Source organism: Elephas maximus, chromosome 9 (genome assembly GCF_024166365.1).
Source record: "Elephas maximus indicus isolate mEleMax1 chromosome 9, mEleMax1 primary haplotype, whole genome shotgun sequence".
Classification (NCBI taxonomy): Eukaryota; Metazoa; Chordata; class Mammalia; order Proboscidea; family Elephantidae; genus Elephas; species Elephas maximus.
The window spans coordinates 86,630,130-86,648,763 of NC_064827.1; positions in this window are offsets into that span (position 1 = coordinate 86,630,130).

Genomic DNA, 18,634 nt, shown 5'->3' on the forward strand with positions numbered 1-18,634 from the left:
GGTTAACAGCTCGGTTGCTAATCGAAGGGTTGAATCCACCAGCTACTCCTTGGAACTCCCTATGGGGCAATTCTACTCTGCCTTATATGGCTGCTAGGAGTTGCAATCGACTCCATGGCAAAGGGTTTGGTTTTGGTTTACTAGCAGGCACTACGCAAGGGACTTGCCATTCTTTGTCTTATCTGATCCTTGCAATACCCCTATGGACAGGGTTATTCTCCCATTTTACAGATAAGAAAACTGAGACTGCAAAAGACCGAAGTTATGTGACCAAACATACACAGCTACTAATAAGGACACGGGTGTGTCTGTGAAGTCATTTCATTTGTAGCAAGAGAGGCATGAGCATTCGACACAGTAAGAAAATCACTACATGTACCCGTATTCAAGTGTTCAATTGAAATACCCTTAGAACATTGTGGGAGCATGGGGAGACGCAGAACCAAGATCTGGAAGCTGCTAGGACTCACTGAGCTGGAGGCTGATCTTTAGACATTTTGGTAAAAATAATCTTTCCAGGAATAGTGAGCCTCGGAAAACAATGACTAAATTCATTATACCAGAGGATTATAATGCAGAAAACTGCCCACATCTAATTTATTCTAGGCTTGTTGATGCTGCTATTGTGATTTTTCTCCAACTTCAGCGTTTGCAGCAGAAAATGTAGTGGAAAATGTAGCGGAAAATATGAGCAAAGATAGAGCTCTTTGAGGCTGACTGGTACAGCTGGACGTGGCTAAAATATAAATTTTGATACAAAATTATAGCTTTGTTTATACACAATTAAATTGCCATAAACTGTAATGGGCTCCAAAATCACTAAGAAAACAACTCTCAAGACTTTAGTCTGTAAGGAAAAGTTCTCTGTGGATTTAAGGGTTATTACAAACTCTGTGGGGCAGTTCGACCCTCAAATGTGGTTGCTATGAGGAGAAATAAAACCTAAAAACAAGAACTCAGCCTGGGAGAGAAACCAGGAAAAATAAGTAGCAATGACTAACAGCAGAGCTTAAATCAGAAGCGGTGCTTATCTGCAGCTGCACGTTGTCATAACCAAGGGCAGTGGTCCTCATAGTACAGTCCCAGGACAAGCATCACTTAGGAATTTCTTAGAAATGCAAGTTCTCAGGTTTCCAGCCAGATCTACTCAATCATAAGCTCCAGGGTTGGGGCCCAGCAATCTATTTAAAGAGCCCTCCAGTGGTTTGGAATGGAGGTCAAAATTGAAGAACTACCGACCTACAGAAATTTTAAAATATACCAATCCCCCCTCCCAAGCATCAGATTTCATTAGCCTGGGGTACAGCCCAAGCACCTTTTCCCCCAGAAATTCCCCATGAGATTCTAATATCTCAGCCAGAATTGAGGCCCACTGGCCTGTTTCTTTTCACATTTGCTCTCAATGTCAGTAATACACGTAATATCCTCCCTAGAAAAAAATACAGAAAAACATAATGGGCAAAATTGCATGTACTAATCCTTTCCCTCTCTTAGCAATCCTACCTCAAGAACATTCAATTACTGGGTCTATACTACCCTGACAAATGGCAGTTCTCCTAACTAACATCATAATAACAAGGAAATCATAAACAGCTTCCAGGATGCACCTTACCAACTCAAGTCTCTTAGAAAATAACATCAGATATATAAAGACAAAAGAAAATGACAGTGAATTTTTGACCAGACAATCCAAGCACAAGCATTTGGACTACAGGGGGTATGGGCATCGTCATTCCCCACTTCCTGCCATTCCTGCCCGCCTGCTGGGAACTTTGCCAGCGCGCTAACAGGCTCCACTGCTTGCTGTGCAAAACTCAAATGAGAATGTTATTACACATGTAAGGAAATTCTGGGGCTCCTAAAACTGCCAATGAATAAAACCAAAAACTAGTGATGACCCGATGAAGAAATGCCTTCTGATTTGGCATTTATTGTATAAGAATCACTCTAAAAAGTGATGAACATTATTTCCCACAGATTCAAAGACACAGGGTACACAAAGAGGTCTATAGGAACACTGGAAGAAAAGGGTCCAAGACCCAAGGATCTGAAAGTGTGCTCCCCAGACCTGCAGTATCAGCATCACAGGGAACATTCTCAGGTCCCACCCAGACCTATGGAGTCAGAGGCTCTGGGGGTGGGACCCGGAGAGCTGTGTTTTAACAAGCCCCCCCCCGCCCCGGCCCAAGTGAACCTGATGCCTGCTAAAGTCAAGAAACACTGTTCTCCCCAAGAATCACCCTGGTGCAAAGGTTGGATTAGAGATTAAGTCAGCAGGTTGGACAGAACCATTAACAGGAGACAGTTACGCTTTCCACATCAAAAAGCCAAGGCAAAGAATATACAGTTCTGTTCTAAGGACAGAGCTTTGACTAATGTTTTCTTTGTTCCTACAATTCTCATTTTCCCTATAACTGAGCCCAGCCATAATCCTATCCTGCCCGTATCCACTGTCACTGAGTTGATTTCAACTTATAGAGAGCCTACAGGACAGAGCAGAACCACGCCATATGGTTTCTGAGGCTGTAAATCTTTACTGAAGCAGACTGCCACGTCTTTCTCCCACAGAGTGGCTGGTGAATTCGAACTGAAAACCTTTTGGCTAGCAGCCCAGAGCCTAGTCACTGCTCCCCCAGGGCTCCTTGTCCTGCCCCCAGTAATAGACAAATCTAACGTCACTATTTTGGGTCTCTTATCAAATCTCTTCAGCCAATAATCTAACTCTAACCATGTCCTTAACTCTAATATCTGAGCTTTATTTTTGAGACCAGTCCCTGGGTACCAATGGTTAAATGCTTAGCTACTAACTGAAAGGTTGGTATGAGTCTACACAGAGGCACCTCACAAGAGAGGCCTGGCAATCTACTTCCAAAAAATCAGCCACTGAAAACCCTATGGAGCACAGTTCTACCCTGATATATGTGGGTATGCCATGAGTTGGAACCAATTTGATGGCAACAGGCATCATCTTGTTTGTTTGTTTTTGAGACTGGGTATCTTTTATAACTGACTCTTTCCATCCTGCATACTTTAAGGTCAATGACTGATTCTTTCTTGAAGAATGCAATGAGGTCAGTTGATCATGGAGGCTCTATAAATTTACTTTAGAACATGAGTATAAATAGTCACTTGCCAGCCAGACTTAGCTTATGATCAAAAAACGCCCACAGGTGTTTCACTTGGCCTGCAATGATGGTCCACACTGAGTTTTAAAGTTATTTTGAATTATGAATATTTAAAAATTGAGCGACTTCACATGCAAAACTGAATTTTTGTCTTTATTGGAAATATCAGAAAATATGGTAATGATTGGGTCTGTATTCTCACATGATGACCACAGGCTAAGGTTGAAGAGCATTTGCCATGAGTGTAGATTACAAAAGTCACGTGTCCTTGTTTATCAGGCTTGTGCTGACATTTTCATACACCAAAGCAGAAAGTGAAATATTTCTTACGCTTGAGCCTTTATCAAAATTGGACAAGCAAAAAATAGCCCCAAATGGCCATTTGTTTTAAGAAAAATGAGAGGAAACATTTTTGCAAAATCAAGACTGTCCCAACATGTTCAATGTGCACACAAACTATCTGTTGAATGAATATAACTAAAGATATATATATATATACACAACTAAAGAGATAGATATATATATATATATCTCACTTTACCCATTTTAACTACCTGCCAGGAACCAAGGTTTACAACCCTTGCACTAACCTATTTTATGAACTAACTCTCTTAAATCATCAATGTTTTATTGAGGCACTGGCTCTCAGCGTTGACTGGGCATTATTGGAACCACTTGGGAATTTAGAAATAGTGATACCTGGTTCCACCCCCAGAGATTCTCTTTGAAGTGGTCTGGGTTATGACCAGGGTGTCAGGAGCTCTTAAACACTCTAAGGTGATGCTAATATACACCCAGGGTGGAGTATCAGGATGCTTGAGGAATGGGAGATGGGAGCTCTCAGACTATGTAGAAGGGTTAGAGAGCTGGTGTTGCCCTGCTTTCTCTCCGTCCTCAGGTCATAGTACCTGTTCTTCACAGTCATGTCTTCACATAACCAAACCAGCTGCCGTAGAGTTCACTCCCACGCATGGAGACCCCACGTGCATCAGAGTAGAACTGTGCACCACAGTGTTTTCAATGACTGATTTTTCGGAAGGAGATTGCCAGGTCTTTTCTTCACGAGGCGCCTCTGTGTAGACTTGAACGCCAACCTTTTCAGTGTGATAACGATGGACACCACGCAGGACCTCCCTTCTCATAACTATGAATTACCTTATATATGTACTAGAATTATTTCTCTGTTTTGGAAATTTCTTTTTACCATCAGGGATTTTCATTGCAGTCTATTGCAAGGGAAACACCCACAAAAGGCGGCTCATGTACGCTCCCCCTTCCCATTCTCCTGTGTAGTTTGAAAACTGCCACTAATTAAAAGGTTGATGTCGATTCAGATACATACTGTTTTACGTGTATAGTCTCAAGTAGAAACGCAGAGGGGAAACAGCCTTGCCTTGTTACTTGGTAACTATCACCACCAGCTTGTTTGATCGTATAGAGTTTACCATATGGGAATAAAAATATTTAGGTTTCTGAGATCAAACAGTAATCCTGCAGTCCAAGTTCCAGAGTGCACAGGAAATCTGCACAGATACGTTTTCCATAATATCACCTGACCAACTCGCCTCTCTCATCAGAGTTTCCTGCTAGTCGTGCAGCAAATGACTGGCATTGGCCCCCTAAACTTGCATTTGTAACCGAGGCCCTTCTGCAGGGAAATCCTGCCTGAGATGAATGAGGAACTTCTTTGCCGACATTTTTCTTTAATTTCCTTCTCTCAGCTTTGTATCTTTATAATAGGCAGACGTATTTAATGTAGTAAGTTTCCTTGGTTTCTGTTTAATTTTCATTTTATTCTTTTTTATATTAAAAAATGAAACAATTTTGGACAATCAACCAGATTATAAATTCACTCTTCTAACATAACCTCTACAAACTTCCTGCACACTTCTTTTCAAATATAGTTGAAAAAGCTTGAGGTATCTTATCAAGCGTATATGTCCATATTGCTCCTTAGATATCATTGTTAATGTCTGTAACATATTCCCCTCTGACATTACTATGAAACGTAATTTAACTGACCCTTCCTATGTTGTTCACTGTTTAAAGTGCTTCCAGTTTCTTACCTGAATAGATGCCAGGGCACTGAATATTGCATGCATATTTTCCAGTTTTGCACTTAAACCTAATTATTTTTGATTTCCTTTTATTTAGTTTACTTCTTTAGCCTTGAATGCCAAAAGTGGGATGATTGGGTCAAAAGGTATGGACACTATGAATAGTGTTAATCTCTGAAATGAGTTTTAAGCAGACTGACCACAGCAGCCTGTATGACAAGTGGTTTCATAGCAACCCAGACAGGTCATTTTCTATCTTACGTTTTATTTTTGCCTTCTTTTTTCTTTCCTTAATACAAAAGTACACTAGTTATTCTTCACATTCACTCATATGTATCAATTGTAGGTCCTCTTTTGTGAATTTTATGTTTGACTTTGCCCTTTTATCCATTTAATCAACATGTTCTTCTTACTAAGTTACATATTTACCCTAGTAAATACACATTTTTTTTTACATAAAAAATATGTTGACTTTTGACAATTTCTATTTGCTCCTGATATTTTTCCAGTTTAGTACATAAACCTAATTATTTTGCTTTTGGGGAGCCTATCTTTTTTTAATTCTTACAATAGTCAAATTTGTTGATTTTTTTTCCTTTTAATTTCTCCTAGAACTTTTAAAGTAGGTATTTCTTTTTACCTAAAGGAGCTGATAAATATTCAATTGTATTTTATTTTACTTTTTCATTTATTTGTAATTTAACTCTATGGAATTATTGTAGAAAAAAATGTATAAAATGTGCATCTAACTAAAATTCCCCCCAAGTTACCAACCCTTTATTTCAAACTATTCATTTTATATTATTCATCTCTCCCCCTTTCTGGGGGGATGCAGGGGAAATTCATGTATTATAATTGGGTTTATTCAATAGGGAAACCCTGTGGCTTAGTGGTTAAGTGCTACAGCTGCTAACCAAGGGGTCAGCAGTTCGAATCCACCAGGCGCTCCTTGGAAACTCTATGGGGCAGTTCTACTCTGTCCTACAGGGTCGCTATGAGTCGGAATTGACTTGACGGCACTGGGTTTGGTTTTGGGTTGGTTTGGTTATTCAGTAGTTATTTATTGTTTTCCAATCACTTGTATCTTTCATGGGAAAAAGGGTAAAGTTTAAAATTGATTTGTTTTTTAATTTAAAATATTGTTAGGTTATTACTTTTTTCTTGGAATATTCTTTTCCTTTGAAATAGTCTTTGATATCTTTTCATGATAATTCTTTCCCAAAATTTGGAATCCTTTACTGAGTTTTGTTTGTATTATTATTTAGCTTTTATTTATATAATTAATTTTAGTACACTGACATGTTTATGAGCTTTAATCTTTAATCTTCCCCCTGGAAGTATTCTATGACCATTTATTTACATTTGCTTTGCTTTATCTCAGTAAAGTTTCATAAGAAATATATAGTCCCTTTGCAGATTATTTTTAGATATTTCATACATATTGACTGTAATTATAGATGGGATTTTATATGTTCATTTCTAAATTAATACTGCTGGTAGGGCTTTTTTAAAAATTGTTTACCTGTATTCAATTACTTTATTGAGGATTTTTATTGAGATTAGTTGCTTTTAATTGATTATTATGACATTTCCCAGTTATTCTAATACTAATATTTTGGGATCAATATTTTTATAAAACCACCCGAAACATTAAAAATAGTATTATGCTCTAATAGTCAAGGCAAACATGTTTTACATTATATATTATAGAAATGTTTCTACCTAAGCACGATTACATATGCACTAGAATACATATTTCAGTCATATTAAGGAAATATCCATATATTTCTATTTTCCGTGGCTTTATAAATTTGTGTTGATGTTTATCAAATGCCTTTTTGCACCTATTAGGATAACTCTCTCAGTTACCTCTTAGTTTAAAATTTGAGTCTCTTCTTTTCATGGCTTTACTACAATTGAACAAATTCTATGGTCAATCTGAGTTGTCTGAGTAGGTTTATTCTTTCACTACACTGTTTAACTTTTCTACTTTAAGATATCTGTGTCTCCAGAAGTGCCAGTAGTTATGTTTTAGGGTTAGGGTTTTCTAGTCTTTATGTAATTTCCTTATGTAAATATTTTTTATCTAAGACTTTTACTCACATTTCTATAATTAGAATTTAAGGTTTATGTAAGCTAAATATTCTAATACACTGCCTCTCCTGAAAGGGAAAAAGCCCCAATAAACTGATTGATACTCATAGCCTATATGAAAGTTTTTATGATTACTTAGAAATATTTACCTCTTAAAAAAAAAAAAAAAGCTATTACTCTACTTGTTTTTTACACACTGTCACTGTCTTAGTAAAAAGGGTTGGTTATTTGAGATGTTCTCAGCACGAATCCAGGAGAGCTGAGTGGAAGATTGATAGGCATGTTTATACATATAATTTAGGCATCAATTTGTGATTATTAGATTTATCTGGCCTTATTAGCCATTCAGACAGAATCTAGTTGTCGTAACTATTTAATGATCAGTTATCACTTCATTAAAATGCCTATCCTAAAGGTAGTATTTAACACACTTAAATTAAAGGACCTGATCTTTTTCTTTTTGTGGGGCCAGCTGGAGGTTAGGTAGTGACTCGTTCTGGCTCAGACTGAAAATTATTTTACACTTCAGCAAACAAAGTAATGGGGTGGGGTGTGGGGGGGAGTTGACATAAACAGTACTGCTGTGCTCTGTAATTGAAGCTCAAAAATGGACTGCGAAGCCACAGAAGCAGAAAACCAGAGTAAACTTTCAATGGAAAGAGAGAACAATGATGTGTCTGGCAAGACGGATTCCCAAACATTAGGAATATAAGACTGTGAAGTCAATTCGAATGCACTGGCATCTTGCGCTGACACTGAATTGCAACTCCTCGCTTAATGTCGGTCTTCGAAGACACCAGAGAATATATCATTCCTGGATATACCCATTACCAGTTCCTGTGTACTCAACACTGACTCATGGCGACCCCATTTGTGTCAGAGTAGAGCTGTGCTCCGTAGGGTTTTCAGTGGCTGGTTTTTCAGAAGTAGATTGCCAGTCCTTTCTTCTGAGTAGAATATTATGGACCTCCAAGCTTTCTGTTAGCAGCAGAGCACAATAACCATGTGCACCAGCCAGGGACCCTGCTCTTGCATCTAGGGACACCATAACATAAGATTGATTGGGTCTTTATTTGGTTATCAGAGTTTTCCATCTGACAGGGCTCTGCCTTTGTCTGATCAATATTTGAAAGTAGTGCTACATGTTCCAAAGCATCTTAGCAGCAAGCTAAGAAAACGGATTTGATGCGAGAATGCAAATTAAACATCTCATCTTCTGGAACTTACTTTTAATCTTGTCATGTACCATGTAATAATATAGCTTCTCCAGAGTCTTCATTCTTTTAAAAGACTCACAATAAACAATGCTGTTGATTGTCCATTTAGCTGTAACGTTTAGGACACCCTGACTTTCTAGCTGTTTCATAATATTCCAATTCTGTGTTGTATCCAAGGAAAAATATCCATTTCGTAGATAATCTTAATACAAATACGCTCAGAGTAATTTAATATGTAAGCATTTCTTGTATTTTTTCCAGAAAGGTGCCCATGCAATAATTTGGTATTATAATGCAAGCAAAATGGATATGCCTCCATATAGATTATTAAAAATGGAATCATTTTTGTTACTTAGTAGATGTACGCTAAGGAACCCAGCCATCACTACAATCACAGTAGAACCCAAAAAGAAAAGGGCTAGGCAAGATCCAGCACAAGTGCATTATCCTGATGCTGAATCTTCAGTTACTTCCTTGGTCTTACAATTTTGGTGTAATTCTGAAATAATGTGCACATGTGGGACATGCTGCAGCTAATAAACGCTTCGAGGAAAAACACAACTCGGACCCTGAATTCATCAAGTCCATTTTCTCAGAAGGACTTCCTGCAACCCACATGCTGACATGTTAATTTACAACTGAAATGTGCACACATTCATTTTCATCAAAACACTGTGAAAACATTGTGGCAGAACTGGCAAAAACAACAGAAAACCCACTCTTGGCACGTTTTCTAACTTTCTGAAGGTGATTTGGGGGAGTCAGAATTTAATGACTTATTTCTATTGTTGTCATTCAGCCCATAAACCAAGTTATAGAACTTTATAGAAAATCAACCTTTTACAAACAAGGTATCTTTCATAAAAGAAACAGGATGTAACATAAATTCAGATGGATAGAAAAACTGATATTGCGATCTACGCACTGATATTTGTAAGCCATCAAAATAAAATATAATATTCAAATCCAAATCTTGGATAGCAGACCTTTCAGTATGTTAATGGAAAAGAAGAAACGAGCCAAAAGAATACGATAGAAAACTAAGTCAAAGTGTACCGATCTTTGAAATTAAAAGAGGTAAGAATCCATACACAATAGCTGGAATTCATTATCTTATACTATTTTCTGACAGTTTCCTTTTTAGAGGAAGATGTCGAAGAGTCAAGAGAACTCATAGTAAGATAAAACTAACCTGAACTTTAATATCATCTTGGAAACAGAAACCAACATTTCATAAAGAATGATTTAACAACACTATGTAACAGTAACCTCAGACAATACAGAGAAAGAGGAGTGGTAGGGTGAGAATTTGTAAAGGAATATCTAGGCATTAGTTCTAGTTATTATAACAGAAAAATCCCTAGGGGGGAAAAGGTAAATTATTAGGATCCCCTAGCTGGAGACAAATATCTGTTTATATTCAATTCCCGTTGCTCTAAGCAAGTTTCCTGTGTATAATTTGGCCACCAGAGTACATCAACTCACCCAAAGGGAGTGCCCCATGCAGTCAACTGATCCAGTTATTAAATGCAGCTCCCACTGTAAATTAATAAGTGGGCATTAAGATTTAGAAGTCAGTCTCTTGTGACTTTGGCTAATGCCAGTCAATCTCTCTGGCTGTTTCACCTCCAGCTGAGCAGGCACGCTTTAAGCCTTCAAGTGTAGAATCCTGAATAACATTCTTGACCGAAATCCAGACACCACGGAAAGTCCAACCTGAAACACCTTAATATTTTTTTAACCTTTCCTTTATCACAGAGCAAATCTGTCAGTTAAATAAGAGATGAAAGAAAACAATTTCTAATCAGATACTGATTTGTTAATTTCTCACTCTGTTTCTTAACTGAGTTTTATTCTTGAGCACAACTTTCTACTAAAAATTATTAGAAAAAATATTCTATAATTTTATTCAATAATGTTATACTTTTCTTCCTTCATCTCTTCTTCCTTATATAATTTTTTGGAGGGTAACTTTAAAGAAAATATAATCCTAATCATTTATGTCATACTCATTCTTGCAGAAATTAACATTTTAAAAACTTGTACATGAATAGATAATAGTGGAACTAAATTGTCACTGCTGTTGTTGTATGCCTTCGATTCGATTCCCACACATAGCAACCCCGCATGACAGAGTAGAGCTACCCCAGTTTCCTGAACCGAAATCTTTATGGGAGCAGATTGCAAAGTCTTCCACAGAGCCGCAGGGTGATTTGCAGCCGTCTTTTTTTTAGTGGTTAACTGGAGCCATGGTGGTGCAGTGGTTAAGAGGTACAGCTGCTAACTAAAAAGTCAGCAGTTCGAATCTGCCAGCCGCTCCTTGGAAACCCTGTGGGGGCAGTTCTATTCTGACCTATAGGGTCGATGTGAGTTGAAGTAGACTGGACTTGGCAATGGGTTAATGCTTAAGCGTTGTGCCATCATGACTCCTTTAAATCATCACTAGGAAAGTATATTTATGTTAACTCGTTGTCTTGTTAGACATTATTTAACCTCTCTAGGTCTAATTTCAACATTAGAAAAACATGTTCTACAAGAACACATTATTTTGCAGAAAAGAGGTATAGCACCCAGGTAGAAAGATCTCTACTTCCTGCTAGTTTTAAAAGTAATACCTTTATGAATTTACATAACCTAAGCCATTGTTCACTGATATGAATACCCAAATCTGCTACTTTACTATCTTTTAAAAAGAATGAACTGATATGTGAAAGCTGATTCCTAAATTCAAGATGACCCATCTGGTGCTTTGGACAGAGGTATCCTTACACTGAGGGAAATTATTAAAGAAGAAGAAGAAAAAAAAGAACATAGAAAATTAACTCATGAAGATGTTTTTCACATTTAACTTCAAGATTAGTTAACTCACTTATCTTTATGCAAATAATAAACACATTATACTTTTTTTGCCAGCCAGGCAGTCCCCTTACCCCACACAATATTTTTGTAAGCACGCTCTGCCAATTTTTTTTTTTTTTTAAGTGTTGCTGGCTTCAATTTTTATTTCTGATCATGTGGAAACTCCATTTAAGGTAGGTATGATTTCATCTTATACATAAGCTGGAGATTAACAAAAATGAACAGAATGAAAGAAATTAACACAATGATATGATTTACCTCTAATACGGGAGGACAGGTAAATGAGGCTGAAATTCACTTCTGGAAATGTCACCTGAGACACGCGTGGTATATGCGTGGGTGCACTACGCTAGAACTTAACTTCATCATTTCTGACTGTTATACCCATGGGTGCGTCATTTACCTGGGCACATTACTTGCAAAAAAATGTCGTATATGTTTTCACAAGTAAATCACATCACATTTTATTTTCTAAAGCACGTGCCTTACTTGACTCTTTACATTCCTTTCCTTGGCTTATCACAGTCAAGGAATTCCTGTTGTATAACTTTTCTAATTACTTTTGCCTGTTGCAGAGATAGCATGGTGCTTAGGTCCTCACTCATTACCTGAATTCTGCTGGCTTTAATGTAAATAGCAGGATCACAGAGTCAGTTTAACTCACAACAACCTTAAGTCCCATTTGGCTGCCAGAAGAATCTTTTGTGTTTCCTAATGGTCACTTGAAAATACTCATAAAATCTTATGGTTTTCTTTTCTACCAGGGAATCTTATTTGTTTGTCTGATTGTAAATATTGGAAAAGTACAATGAAAACATGGAAAAAAAAAAAAAATGGTGATAAGCCAGAATTTCCTGGGCAACCACTGCTACCATTTTTGTTTTGTTTGCAGTTTTGTTTAGAATTTTTACACGTTTTTATAACTAAGAAAATACAGTATCTCCAACTTTAAGCTTTGTTTTAAAAATATTATAGTAATTTTGTCCACAGCATTATAAATTCTTCATAAACACCACTGGCACAGGCTGAGGACATGGCACTGAGATACAGTAATTTAACCACCTTCCTGTTGCCGGGGATGATGATGTTAGAATGAATATTTTTTCAAAGTAATGCCTGCCAACATGCTAAATGGCTCTTAATTGTGTTTTACTGAATGATACTCTATTGGCCATAAATTGAGGTATACAGGAGATAATCATACCATAAAGATAATGATATTATCCTTTCTCAAACAAAAATATCTATATTTATCAACTTTACCAAACCCATTTTCCACCTATTCCTACCTTCCTTATTCCTCAACATTTGAGTTTTTTTCCCCATGAAATAGCTTACGTGATCATTTCTTCTGTTTTCTAGTTTCAGCAGTATTCAGCTACATATTCTGAAGCTACAAAAAACAACAAAAAAAATTGCTATCAAGTTCATTCCAACTCATGGAATCCTATAGGACAGAGTAGAACTGCCCCATAGGGTTTCCAAGGAGTGGGTGGTGGATTTGAACTGCTGACCTTTTGGTTAGCAGTACAGCTCTAAACCACTGTACCACCAGGGCTCCATCCTGAAGCTACAGTCAACCTGAATAAAGACATTCTTTTAAAACCAGGATAAATCATTGTGGCCCCACATCCTATCCCATGAGTATCATGGAAGAATAAAGAAAGGACTAGAAAGGGAAGCAGGAAGTCTCAGAGAAATGTCATGCATGCTGGTAGACAGACAGGAAAATCTGAGCAGAAGTCTAAAGTGTAGCATGCCTATCAACCATGCAGAGAGCGTGGCAGATGTCACATTCCATCTGTTCCTAGAGGAGATCTGGATCTTGGGAGTAAGGCCTTAGGTGAAATGAGGGATGGGATCGCAAAGCTGACAGAACAAGAAAGGCCCCGGATTTGAAAGTGTTTCTGAATCAGGGAATCCTGGGTTACTTTGGGGAATCCTATAAACCTGGCAGCGTTAGAGGTTTTGAGCATCTCAGTCGGCTGTTTCTTTTAGGCTGGCAATACCTTCTGTTTCCAAAGAGGGAGCAGAAAAATATGGGGCTGAAGGTCCCAGGTGGCAATGTGGATGTGATGAGAAGAATGAAGCTTTGGAGTCAAGCTGACTAGAGTTCATGTCCAGGCTGTACTGCTTAAGGTAAGTTTGGCCTTCTGCAAGTTTCTTGGCCCAAGTCTCAGTTTTCTCTCCTGGACAACAACTCAATAGTTGTGGCAGTGTGTGTAAGGCACGAAGCAGCGTGTCTGGTAAATACAAACCAAACCAAACCCATTGCCATCAAGTCGATTCCGGCTCATAGAGACTCTACAGGACAGAGCAGAAGTGCCCCATAAGGTTTCCAAGGAGCAGCTGGTAGATTCAAACTGTCAACCTTTTGGTTACCAGCCAAGCTCTTAACTGCTGCGCCACCAGAAATGGTAGATGTTTAAATCAGATGCCATCCAGTCAAATCCGGCTCATGGCAACCCCATGTGTGTCAGAGTAGAACTGTGCTCCATAGGGTTTTAAATGGTTCATTTTTCCAGAGAAGATTACCAGACCCTAGGCACCTCTAAACCGACAACCAAACCCGTAGCTGTTGAGTCAATTCCGACTTATAGCGACCCTATAGGACAGAGCAGAACTGACTCCATAGAGTTTCCAAGGAGCACCTGGTAGATTTGAATCGCCAACCTTTGGGTTAGCAGCCATAGCTCATAACCACTATACCAGAGTTTCCAAGCACCTCTAGGCAGACTAAAAACCAACCTTTCAGTTAGCAGCTAAGCTTGTTAACCATTTGCACCACATCACCCAGGGACTTCAGTAGGTGTTTAATGAGCATGAAATCCCCTCGTTGGCTCCAGACTCTCTTCATCTCCCTCAATTCTTCCCCTGTCTCTTCTGGACTCAAGGAAGAGTGAGAACAAGCAGACTGGATTCTTCCTGCCTTGTCTCCAGGAGATAAGACAAAAGAATTATCCAAGTAAATACTGTACTAATTTGCATTCACATACAAACTCGCTTTTAAAAATAAACCAAAAAATTCTAGAGCATAATTCAGCTGTTTAATGTCTATAAAACCAGTTATAACCTTTGTAGAGATCTGAGGTATAAGAAACCTTTTTAGAACTTCCTATATATTTGAAACTGAGGACTTTTCATGACATGCAAAAACATCTTCCCACCTAGTCTGGATCCTGATTTCCTCCCCGTCACTGATTTTTCTAGCTTGAGCTGTAGATTTCAAGCTACAGTTCATTTAAGCCCAAAAAATCCAGCTACATTTGCAGCCATTTATTAGGTTCATGAGAATATTAATTTTATCCAGCTCATTTATAAAAATCAATTTAAATAAGGAAAACAGTTAAAAAGGATTCTGTCAGAAATTAGACATTTAATTACCTAAAACAGAAAGGACATTACCTGGCAATGTTTTAATAAGATTTTCAAATTATGATCTGCCTTTCCTTATCAACTGAGGTTTATACAAACTGGAATTTTATATTTTGCTCATTGAGAAGCTAGAACAAAATCTTGTCCTTCTGTTGATGTGCACATACTGTTTTTTCTGTTTAAGTCAAAAACATTTTGCTCTGAAGGCTACTGAATTGAGCAGAATGGTTAGGTCCTGATCATACCAGAAAAAAAATTAATATCCATGCCTTTCACATTGGTGACAATGTCCTCACTTTCTCTTGAAAAATGCCGTTATTTTGGATGTATCCAGACATCCATTAGAACGTAGACATTTACAGGATTATACTAGGATGATGATGGTGATGGTGGTAACAGATAAAATACTTAAAAACAAATATTTTCAGAGAATAGTGGTTCTAACATCTTTTAACTTGTCATCTAATATGGGATATTAGTTTCTATGCTTTCTGTTATAGTTCATCCTTATTAAAACCCACTGCCGTCGAGTCGATTCCGACTCATAGTGACCCTATAGGACAGAGTAGAACTGCTCCATAGAGTTTCCAAGGAGCACCTGGCGGATTTGAACTGCTGACCTCTTGGCTAGCAGCCGTAGCACTTAACCACCACACCACCAGGGTTTCCTCATCCTTATTAGAAATCCCATAATAACCAGGTTTTCCGCTTATAGTACCTGGGATAGCCCTTCTGTAATACGTTTCAGGGTTCTTTTTTTTTTTTTTTTAATATTCTTTCCCTAAACAGCCTCTTTAACAAAGCATTCCTCTTTGTAACATTCATGTACGTTTTATTTGGTTACTCAAATTTTGTTGATTTTCATTTCCAAATAAATGTTTCTATCACATTTTTTAAAGGGGCTTGACTATCGATGATAGGGTAATAAATATTCTATCATGGTATCTGTCCCATGATTCAATTTTTGACTAATATTTGGTCTAAAGTTATCACCCTTCTTTTTATATTCCAAACACCCATTTAAATAAAAAAAAAAAAATTGCCATCGAGTAGATTCCGACTCATAGTGACATAAAATTCTAGGTTCAAGAACTGTTAACCTAGTTCCATTTCACCTTACTAATTTTCAACTAAATTAAGGAAATGTTTGCTCTAGAACTTCAAGTACCTAAATGATGAAGGTGGATCTGCTACCCAGATTCAGAGACAGAACACAGAACAGGCCTATTAGTGTAATTAGCTCACTTAAATAACGAAATGAATACACGGGGTCACTATTTATGTACAAAGTGTGGCAACTTTTAACTAAAAAGTGTTATCCTAACGCCTACTTTTCTTTCCGTCGATAATCTCCTTTCTCATTTCTTGACTTTGTAGTTGCTGAAAACCACACCAACAGACACCATCCAAATCATGTCCACTGATTCAGTCTCCCCACCCCTGGTTTTATTCCCTAACTCATTCTATTATTTCGTCTACATGGTAAGCAGAATAATAACCTTCCTCCCTAAAGATACCCATGTGCCAATCCCCAGAACCCATGAATGTTACCTTACATGGCAAAATGAACTTTGCAGATGTGATTTAAGGTTAAGCACCTTGAGAAGTGGGGATTATCCTGAATTACCTAAATGGGCCCAATTTAATCACATAAGTCCTTAAAAGAATCTTTCCCTGCTGAGGTCACAGTCACAGGGAGATGCGACTAAAGAAGGCGGGCACAGAGAGATTCAACATTGCTGACTCTGAAGACTGGAGACCCTGGTGACGTAATGGTTAAATGCTAGGGCTGCTAACGAAGAAGAGGTCGGCAGTTTGAATCCGCCAGGCGCTCCTTGGAACTCTATGGGGCAGTTCTACTCCGTCCTATAGGGTCGCTATGAGTCGGAATCCACTCAACGGCAGTGGGTGGGACTCTGAAGACAGAGGAAGGGGGCCATGAACCAAGGAAGGCAGGTTCTAGAAGCTAAAAAAGGCAAGGAAATAGACCCTCCCCTAGAGCATCCAAAAGGGCATGCAACCCTGCTACACCTTGATTTTACCCCATCAAGACCCAAGTCAGACTTCTGACTTACAGAACTGTAAGATAACAAATTAGTAGTTTGTAGCCACGACAGTTCTAATTTGTTACAGCAGCAACAGAAAACTAATACAACCTACAAGGATTCATCTCACTGTAATGGAAAAAATCTTGTGAACCAACTATTATGCTTTTTAGATGAGAAAAATGGACCAACCCAGAGGCATTGCAGAAGACAGGTCTGACCATCTACTTCTGAAAGGTCACAGCCTTGGAAAGTGTATGGGACACTATTCTTTCACACACATCGGGTCGCCATGAGTTGGAATTGACATGATGGCAACTAACAACAACGATGTGGTTCTCTGCTCTACAGTCATCCCTTTTATTTTTTTTTTCCTACAAAACCGTTTAAACACATTGAATCCCCAATTTTTTGATGCATGGATGATTTCAAGCTTTTACATAAACCAAATTCCCTGTGCTACATTTTGGTTTCTGTCATTCTATTTTGCTGTCTCCTCCAGGAGACGTCAGGAACACACTCTAACCATCAGGATGCAATTCTGATCTGTCATATTACATTTGCATTGTGACACATATGTAAATGCAGAGACTAAAGGCTCAAAAAATGAGTGCTTGAAAAAAGGGAATGAATCAAGTACTTCTGCTGGAGTCAAAATCATAAATATTTTGTCCAAAATGATAGCATCGTCTTAAGTAAAACGTAAACTGATAATTAAAAACAATTTCTTGGTGTTTTCTATAAGGGAAAAAAGGTAAATTTTTCAAAATATAGAAAAGCTAAGACTATGCCACTTTAATTATATATATACATATTTTGCTGTATTTTTTTTTTTTTTGTACTTTAGATGAAGGTTTACAGCATAAACTAGTTTCTCATTAAGCAATTAGTACACATTGTTTTGTGACATTGGTTACCAACCCCACAGCATGTCAACACTCTCCCCTTCTCAACCTTGGTTTCCCTATTACCAGCTCTCCTGTCCCCTCCTGCCTTCTAGTCCTTGCCCCTGGGCTGCTGTGCCCCTATAGTCTTCATTTTGTTTTGTGGGCCTGTCTAATCTTTGGCTCAAGGGTGAACCTCAGGAGTGACTTCATTACTGAGCTAAAAGGGTGTCCAGGGGCCATACTTTTGGAGTTTCTCCATTCTCTCAGACCAGTAAATCTGTTTTGTGTGTGTGTGTGTATGTGTGTGTGAGTTAGAATTTTGTTCTACATTTTTCTCCAGCTCTGTCCAGGACCTATTATGATCTCTATCAGAGCAGTCAATGGTGGTAGTCAGGCACCATCTAGTTGGACTAGACTCAGTCTGGTGGAGGCTGTAGTACTTGTGGTCCACCAGTCATTTGGACTAATCTTTCCCTTGTGTCTTTAGTTTTCTTCATTCTCCCCTGCTCCAGACAGGGTGAGACCAGTGGAGTATCTGAAATGGCTACTTACAAGCTTTTAAGACCCCAGACACTACTCACCAAAGTAGAATGTAAAAATTTTCTCTTTAAAATATGTTATGCCAACTGAGCTAGATGTTCCCTGAGACCATGGTCCCTACGGCCCTCAACCCAGTAATTCGGTATCTCAGGGAGTTTGGATGTGTCTGATGGAGCTTCCATGACCTTGCCTTGGACAAGTTGCTCTAGCTTCTGTGTACTGTCTTGTCCTTCACTAAAGTTACCACTTGTCTGTTTAGTGTTTTTCCATTCCCCACCTCTCCCCTCCCTCATAACCAAAGATTGTTTCTTTTTGTATATAAATCTCTTCATGAGTTTTTATAGTAGTAGTCTCATACAATACAATATTTGTCCTTTCGTGATTGACTTATTTCACTCATTATTATGCCTTCCAGATTCATCCATGTTGTGAGAT